This window comes from Cebus imitator, unplaced genomic scaffold, assembly GCF_001604975.1.
Source record: "Cebus imitator isolate Cc_AM_T3 unplaced genomic scaffold, Cebus_imitator-1.0 Scaffold356, whole genome shotgun sequence".
NCBI lineage: Eukaryota > Metazoa > Chordata > Mammalia > Primates > Cebidae > Cebus > Cebus imitator.
Window position 1 is genome coordinate 1,331,908 of NW_016107671.1, and position 8,295 is coordinate 1,340,202.

An 8,295-nucleotide genomic window follows, 5' to 3' on the forward strand; every position below is an offset into this window, starting at 1 on the left:
AGAGACGGGGTTTCACCATGTTGACCAGGATGGTCTCGATCTCTTGACCTCGTGATCCACCCGCCTCGGCCTCCCAAAGTGCTGGGATTACAGGCTTGAGCCACCGTGCCCAGCCTGTGAGTTTACATCATTTGTATAGTGATAGAGCAGATCAATGCATTTTACCAACAACTCAAATGAACACAACCCGTTAATTAGAACAAACACATTGTCTTATATGTTCTTAGTTGTTGAATATTACATATTAAGAAGTTTGGGCTGGGCACAGTGGCTCATGCCTGTAATCCCAGCACTTTGGGAATCACAGGCAGGTAGGTCATCTGAGGTCAGGAGTTTGAGACCAGCCTGAACAACATGGTAAAACCCCGTCTCTACTAAAAATACAAAAATTAGGTGGCCATGTCACCGGTGCCTGTAATCCCAGCTACTCAGAGGGCTGAGGGAGGAGAATTGCTTGAACCAGTGAGGTGGAGGTTGCAGTGAGCCAAGATCCCATCACTGCACTCCAGCCTGGGCGATAGAGTGAGACTCCATTTAAAAAAAAAAAGAAAACTTTGCATTAGACATTGAATGAATATGCTAGAATTTTCTTGTATTAGAAAATAGTTGAGAGGGAACTTGTGATTGTCTAAGAAAGTTTATTGTTTTCTTCTGTAGTATTTTTATGCAGAACAAAATCCATATCAATTAAAACTTTAATAAGTGATTTTCCAACCTAGATGATCACTTTATTCCTTGTGCTGGAATAAACTGTCTCTTCCCTCTTCCTTCCTTTCTCCTCTGAAGGCTTTAGGAAGTTATTGATTAATACATGTCCCTAGAGCACCCAAGTTGTGTGGAAAAAAGACTTATGACTTGAGGAGAATGGCAAGGGTTTTCACCATGATCTTCCTAAAGAATCTTACCTAATTCCTCTACCTCCTTCCCCTGTTGGTTTTTTATTATAATTCTTCCCACTTTCAGAAGAGGGAATGGCTTTTCCTCCTCCCCAGTGACAACACTTTTATGTAAACTTGGGAGTCAATTCCTTTCCAGATTGTTTCTTTAAATGTATACTTATCATCTTTATTCTTTAAAGTATTGTTCATTTATCCAAAATATATTTATTGAGTACCTATTCTCTGCCAAGGACTATAGGAGCCTTTGGGGAAATAATGGTCTAAATAAGGTTCTTTCTCTGTGGAAACACATTCTTGTGGGAGAAATACAAAATACGTATGGAAAGAAAATTATATGTATATGTATGTGCATGTATATACATACGTATGCATTTATTTAATAATTATCAATATAACAATAACAGGTAGTGATAAGTAGTACAAATAAAGGTAAAGAAAGGTAGGCAGGTAAAGAATAATGAGGAGTTGGATGGCCTGTTCTAGATTTTGGAAAAGCCTCTCCGAAGAGGTAATATTTGAACAAAGACCTGACTAAAAAGTAAGGGCGTGAGTCAAGCCAGTATCTGGGAAAGCAGTGTAAAGGCCTCGGGATGGGTATTAACTTCGTAGGAGGAACAGATAAACATGTATCTAGAGAAAAGTACTAGGATAATAAGAAAGACAGTGACATAGAATAAAAAAGACTGAAATTTTATTCTCTAAGGTGGTGCCTCCTGACTCCCCATCTGAAGCAAATGCAAATCTCCAGAGGAAAGTAAGAGGCCTTTAGAATTCTCACAAGTTAAGATCAACAAAAGGTGAGCTCACAAAGATCATCAACTTCACAGGGAAATAGGTCACAGCTGAGTGATAGATAATCTGAAGAAATAACATATTACATGGCAAAAATCTTTACATATTAGAATGGTTAGATATAGCTATAAACTGTTGGTGCTGGTTTAAAGAAATAAAGAAATTAAACTGCAAGATTGATGACTAATAGATTTTCATAAAGGGACAGATTTGAAAGAAAAATAATTTCTAAAAGTTCTATTTAGTTCTTTTTAAAAATGATAATTGAAAAATTGATAAATTTGGCTGCATGAAAATTATTCTTTATCAAAAGACATTATAAAGACAGTAAAAGACAAGCCATGAATTGGGCAGAGATACTTGCAATGCATATAGACAACAATGAAATTAGTAGTTAGTATCAGAATATAAAAAGCTTCTATAGATTGATAAGAATAAGATAAATAACAGTATTGAAAAATTCCATAAAAGATATCTGTTGGCAGTTCAAAGGAAAAAATGCAAATTAGGCTGGGCACAGTGGTTCACGCCTGTAACCCCAGCATTTTGGAAGGCCGAGGTGGGCGGATTACTTGAGGCCAGGAGTTCGAAACCAGACTGGCCAACATGGTGAAACCCCATCTCTACTAAAAATACAAAAATTAGCTGGGTATGGTGGCAGGTGCCTGTAATCCCAGTTACTCAGAAGGCTGAGGCAGGAGAATTGCTTGAACCCAGGAGGTGGAGGTTGCAGTGTGCCAAGATCGAGCCATTGCACTCCAGCCTGGGCGACAGAGGGAAACTTTCTCAAAAAAAAAGCAAAACCACAATGATAGAATTATTTCACATGCTGTAAATTGGCAAAAATTAAGATGTTTTACAGTACCAGGCATTCTCAAGATTTAGAGGCAGAAGTGCACTATATCTTGATATTTGCAATAGCCAAAAAGTGGGAACCACTCAAATGTCCATCAACTAATGAATGGATAAAATTTGGTATATTCTTACAATGAAATACTATTCAGCAATAAAAAGGAATGAAGTTCTGATACATGCTTTAACATGGATGCACCTTGGAAACATGCTATAAAGAAATACCTGAGGCTGGGTAATTTATAATGAAAAGAAATTTACTTGGCTCATGCTCCTGGAAGCTCTATAAGCATAGCACTAGCATCTGCTTGGCTTTTGGTGAGGCCCAGGAAGCTTTTAGTCATGGTGGCAGGGAAGGGGAGCCAGTGTATCACATGGCAAGAGAAAGGGGAGGATCTTCCAGACCCTTTTAAACAACCCAGTCTCGTGTGAACTCATAGCTTAAGAACTCACTCTTTACCACAAAGATGGCACCAAGCCATTCATGAGGGATCCACCTGCATGATCCACATACCTCCCACCAGGCCCCACGTCTGACACTGGGGATTACACTTGACATTAGATTCCATCAGCATGAGATGCAGAGGGGACAAATATCCAAACATATCCCATGCCAAGTCAAAGAAGCCAAATACAAACATCACGTATTATATGATTGCATTCATATGACATGTCCTCAATAGGCAAATCCACAGAGACTAAAGTAAGTGTTTCCAGATGCTGGGGAATTGTGGGAAAATAAAGAATGGTGGTGAATGTGTACTAACAGAAAGTAGATTACTGGTTACCCAGCACTGGGTATAGGAAAGAGGTAGAGGGGATGGAGAATGGGGAGTGGGGAAATGAGAAGTGACTGCTAATGAGCACACAGGATTTCTTTTGGGGGTAAAAAAAATGTTAAAAAATTAGATTGTGGTCATTGTTATACAACTCAATGAGTATACTAAAACCATTGTGCAGAAATAATATGGAAATGGTTTCCAAACTTGTTTGTACTTTAGAAACCGTTACTGTCTTTTAAAAAAAGTCCACAGCTCAGGCCATACCCCAGACCAATTAAATAATCATCTCTGGGCATGGTACACAAGTATCATTATTTTTTGAAATTCTCTAGGTTTTTCAAATATTTAGACATGTTTGGTAACCACTGCACTGTGGTATTAACTGAGAACTTTTTAAAAAATTGAATGTTCACTTTATTTATTAGCAATATACTTGGATTTATTTGTCCCCTATTTTATGCTTTTTGTTTCTTCTCTTTAACTTACGGGCTTAAAAAATTTCACCCTCCTTAATCAGGGTGGATACAATCTTGTTTTATTTTTTGCAACTCCATTTTCCCCCTTGTTTAGTTTGGAAAACATACAGTATTTATTTATTTTTTAAAGTTATCTTTAAATTTTTATCATGTGTACCTAATTATTTTAATGCCAGTGATATTTTATAGTTTTTATTCATTGTAATTATGTCTGAAGAATTATATATTTAATGGATATTATATATTTTGATGGATACTAAAATGTATTTATTCAGTCCACATACAATATTTGGTTTGCATATTGCTTTGCAATAAACTTGCTCTATCTCCACCCCTAGGATTTCAAGGCCAACAAGTTGAAAAACACAAATATAAGGGATAGTATCTACTGCGAAATAAATTGGTAACCATTGTGGCAATTAGTTGAGGTTATAAGGAGAGATAAGAAATTGACATTTCTGTGTCAAATATATATTTTGTTGTCACAGAATTCTTATCAGAAGTATACAAGCCATGCATACCTATTTTATACTTTATCAATAATGGCTCTTATCACTTAGAAATATCTTTGTTAATTTGTAGATGGAAAACAGAAGAACATTTCTGCCATTGCTTGTGAATTTAAACATTTTGGGGGTATTTCTGCCTGTTTTGGTACTTTAATTATTATCATTATTGTTTGTGTCACTTGACAAATACAAACTTAATTTAGCAAAGGCTGAAATTCATGTCTGACTTTCCTCAAGATAATATAAGGATATTGGAATGCTTTAACTTTGAGCTGTTTCTCCAATCTGGTATTTTTCTCTGGTATTTTAGTTCTGTTCTTTTTTTAGCCTACAAAATGCGCATTATTTTTGTTTCATAGTATCAGTATTTGCTTGTGGATTTGTTTGCATAATTATCTTTTATTTGTATGCTATTCCTCTTTCATTATACCTTCCTTCTAGAATATTTTATCAGAAAATACATTAGGGAAGGCGTTTTTTTTGTTGTTGTTGTTGTTGTTTTTTGAGATGGAGTCTTCTCTTGTTGCCCAAGCTGGAGTGCAGTGGCGTGATCTCAGCTCACTGCCACCTCCACCTCCCGGGTTCAAGTGATTCTCCTGCCTCAGCCTCCCTAGTGGCTGGGATATCAGGTGCCCACCACCACGCCTGGCTAATTTTTGTATTGTTAGTAGAGATGGGGTTTCACCAGGTTGTCCAGGTTGGTCTTGAACTCCTGACCTCAGGGGATCCACCTGACTCAGCCTCCCAAAGTGCTGGGATTACAGGCATGAGCTGCTGTCCCCGGCCTGGCTTATTGTTAATAAATGCACTAAGTGTTTATTTTTGTTGTTGTTGAAAAATAACCTTGTTTCACTGTCATCCTTGCCTGATGATTAATTAGGTATAAAATTCTATACTGACAATTATTTTTTTCTCAGCACTCTGAAGATATTATTCCACTGTCTTCTGGCTTCTATTGTTGCTCTTGAGAAGTCTGCCATCTGTTTCATTGTTGTTCCTTTTGTAAGTAATCTGTATTTTCTCTGGCTGCTTTTAAGATTTTTTTTTCTATAAGATTTTAATGTAATTGATTATATTGTTTCATTTCTAGAAGTTTGATATCCTCCTCCTCTCCCAGATCTTTTTTTTTTTTTTTGACTTGTCCCTTTCTCATGGATTTTATCTTACACTTTCATATATTTCCAGCACTTACATGTCATACAATTCAAATTTCTGGGAGACAGGTCTAACTTTGCTGTTTCTTGTATCCTTGGGGACTCTTGTGTAACAATGAATTATCTATAGCACTTTCTTTCTCCTTTTCTTTGAGAGCCCAGGCCAAGACTGAAAAGTTCCATGTCATTTTCCTTTAAGGTTTGATGGATTTGTTTTTCTTTCTCTGAACTTTATGCCTTGAATAGTCCCAATTTTGTAAAGAGGTTTATTTGTAATCCCTGCTCTTTTGTCAAGGAGAGGTCTTGTCTGTTGAATTTTTTCAGACCATTAAGATACAAACATCTGGGTAATTAAAATCAGCAAATATCCCAGGGGTAGCTGTAACTTCAGAGCGTATTTACCCCTCTAGTTTCTGGTTCTTACTTCATTGTAGCACCCCTGGATTGACTTTCTTTTATGCTTCACATACTTTTAAAAGGACATTTGTCATATTTTATCCAGTATTTATTTATGTTTTTCAAGAAATCTGATGCACTATTTACATATTAACAATATTGCATCCTATTGTTGAACATGCTGAATCTGCTTTTCTTTTTTATGTTCTCTGTAAAGTTTCGTGGTTTTTTTCTTAAAAGGTCTTATACACTTCTTAAGCAATTTCTCAGTACATTTTGTTTGTGTTATAAATAGGATTTTTCTGTAACATTTCTAAATGGCTAATACTGATATATATTATGTATGAGCAAGTATTGATTTCTATAAATTGATAACAATCTTATGGAAATATCTAATAGTTTTTCAGTGGATAATAGTGGATTTCTAGATAGACAGTTTTGCTCTCTACATATAATATGTGGTCTTTTCCCTTTCTGTTTGTACCTTTAAAGAAAAGCAACTATATTCAGTAGGACCTCTAACAGAATTTGAAAACAAATCATTCTTATCTTTTCTCAAACTTTATTCACAGTGTTTCTAATGTTTAACTATGAAATATATTATTGTGGGCATCTGATAAATACTCTTAACTAGGTTTTTACCTGATTCTAGTTTTAGAGAACTTTTAATAAAGGGTCTTAGAATATAGTTTTAAAATTTTGGCTTTTCTTGAAATAATGTTATTTTATTCTTTAAGTTCTTCATGTGGGAAAATAGACTGTGATGTTGAATTATTCCTGCATTTGTGGGACAAACTGTATATGATTATGATGTGTTATCCCTTAAATACACAGCTAGGTTCTTTGTCGCTAATATTTTATTTTTAAATTTTACCTTCATTCGTTCATGAGACTGGCTTAGTTTTCCTGAGGTCATTGTTCAGTGTTGTTATATGAGTTAATTTAACTTTGTAAAATGACTAGGGTAGATTACCGTATTTTTATACATTCAACAGTTATGTATGATTAGAATTATATATTCTGTTGTTGTTGTTGTTGTTGTTGTTGAGACAGGGTCTCACTCTGTCACTTAGGCTGAAGTGCAGTGGCACGATCACAGCTTACTGCAGCCTTCACCTCCCTGAGCCCAGGTGATCCTAGCTGGGACTACAGGCATGTGCCACTGTGTCTAATTTTTGTATTTTTTGGAGATGGGGTTTTGCCACATTGCCCAGACTAGTCTTAAACTTCTGGACTCAGGCAGTCCACCTGCCTTGACCTCTCACGGTGCTGGGATTACGGGTATACGCCACCACGCCTGGCCTATATATTCTTTGATGTTTGGATAATATTGCCGGTAAACCTACCGGTCACTGAAATCTATTGCCTTGACTGGCAGATACAGCAGGTACAATGACCAGCAGATACAAATGATCATCAGTCATAGGTATCTATTGCCTTTTAGGAGCACAGACACTGAACTCAAATTTAAATTTTTTATGTGGTTATTGCATATGTCAGTTATTTTATCTTTATGAGTAATTTTTCATGTTTTTTTTCCTCTATTTCATCCAGTTCTAATTTACTGTTGAGTTGTTTTAGGTTTTTCTCATAAACACTTTTGAAAGTTTTATTTTACTTTTAGTTGACATATAATGTACATATTTATGGGCTACAGTGTGATGTTTTATACATATGTACTTTGTGTAATTATCAAATCAGGGTAATTAGCATATCTGTCACCTCAAAACACTTGTCATTTCTTTGTGGTTAGAACATTCAAGATGCTCTCTTCTAGCTATTTGCAAGCATTCAGGGCACTTTTGTTGACGATATAGTCAACTTGTTGTACAACAGTACATCAGAACTTATTTCTCCTATCTAACTATAACTTTGTACCCATTGACCAGTCTCTCCCAAGCCGCCCCCCTCAGCCTCTGGTAATCACTGTTCTACTCTCTACTTCTATGAGATCAACGTTTTTAGGTTTCACATATGAGTGAGGTCTTGTGATATTTGTCCTGTTCGTGGCATATTTCACTTAATATAATGTCCTCTAGCTTCATCCAAGTTGTCAAAAATAACAGGATCTTATTCATTTTTATAGGTGAATAGTATTCTGTTCTGCATATATACCACATTTTTGAAAATTCATTTGTCTTTTGATGGACGGTGAATTTGAGTCCATACTATTGCTATTGTGGATAGTGCTGCAGTAAACATGGGACTTGTTTTGATACCTCTTTCACATACTGATTTCATTTCTTTTGGATATATACCCAGTAGTTGGATTTTGGATCATATGATAGTCCTATTTTTAATTTTTTGAGAAAGTTCCATACTATTTTCCATAATGATTGTGCTAATTTACATTCCCACAAAGAGTGTGTAAGAGTTTCCCCTTTTTCCGCATTTTTACCAGAATTTGTTATATTTTGTCTTTTTTTTTTTTTTTT

The 8,295-nt window shown here is 35.7% G+C and overlaps 1 protein-coding gene across 12 annotated transcripts in view; it reads left to right on the forward strand.

The window, feature by feature from the left end:
- The window catches only part of ZNF420 (zinc finger protein 420), a 32,349-nt gene that overhangs the window by 12,459 nt on the left and 11,595 nt on the right, over positions 1-8,295 (forward strand). Inside the window, exons 1-2 of one of the 12 annotated variants that reach the window (XM_017506441.2) lie at positions 1,607-1,696; positions 5,228-5,312. The exons of 9 other annotated variants lie outside the window; for them this stretch is intronic. The gene's annotated coding sequence lies outside the window, so the exon portion shown is untranslated. Of the gene's footprint in view, positions 1-1,604; positions 1,697-5,227; positions 5,313-8,295 lie in introns of those variants that run through there. 2 more of the 12 variants (XM_017506439.2, XM_037730716.1) reach the window with 2 other exon arrangements.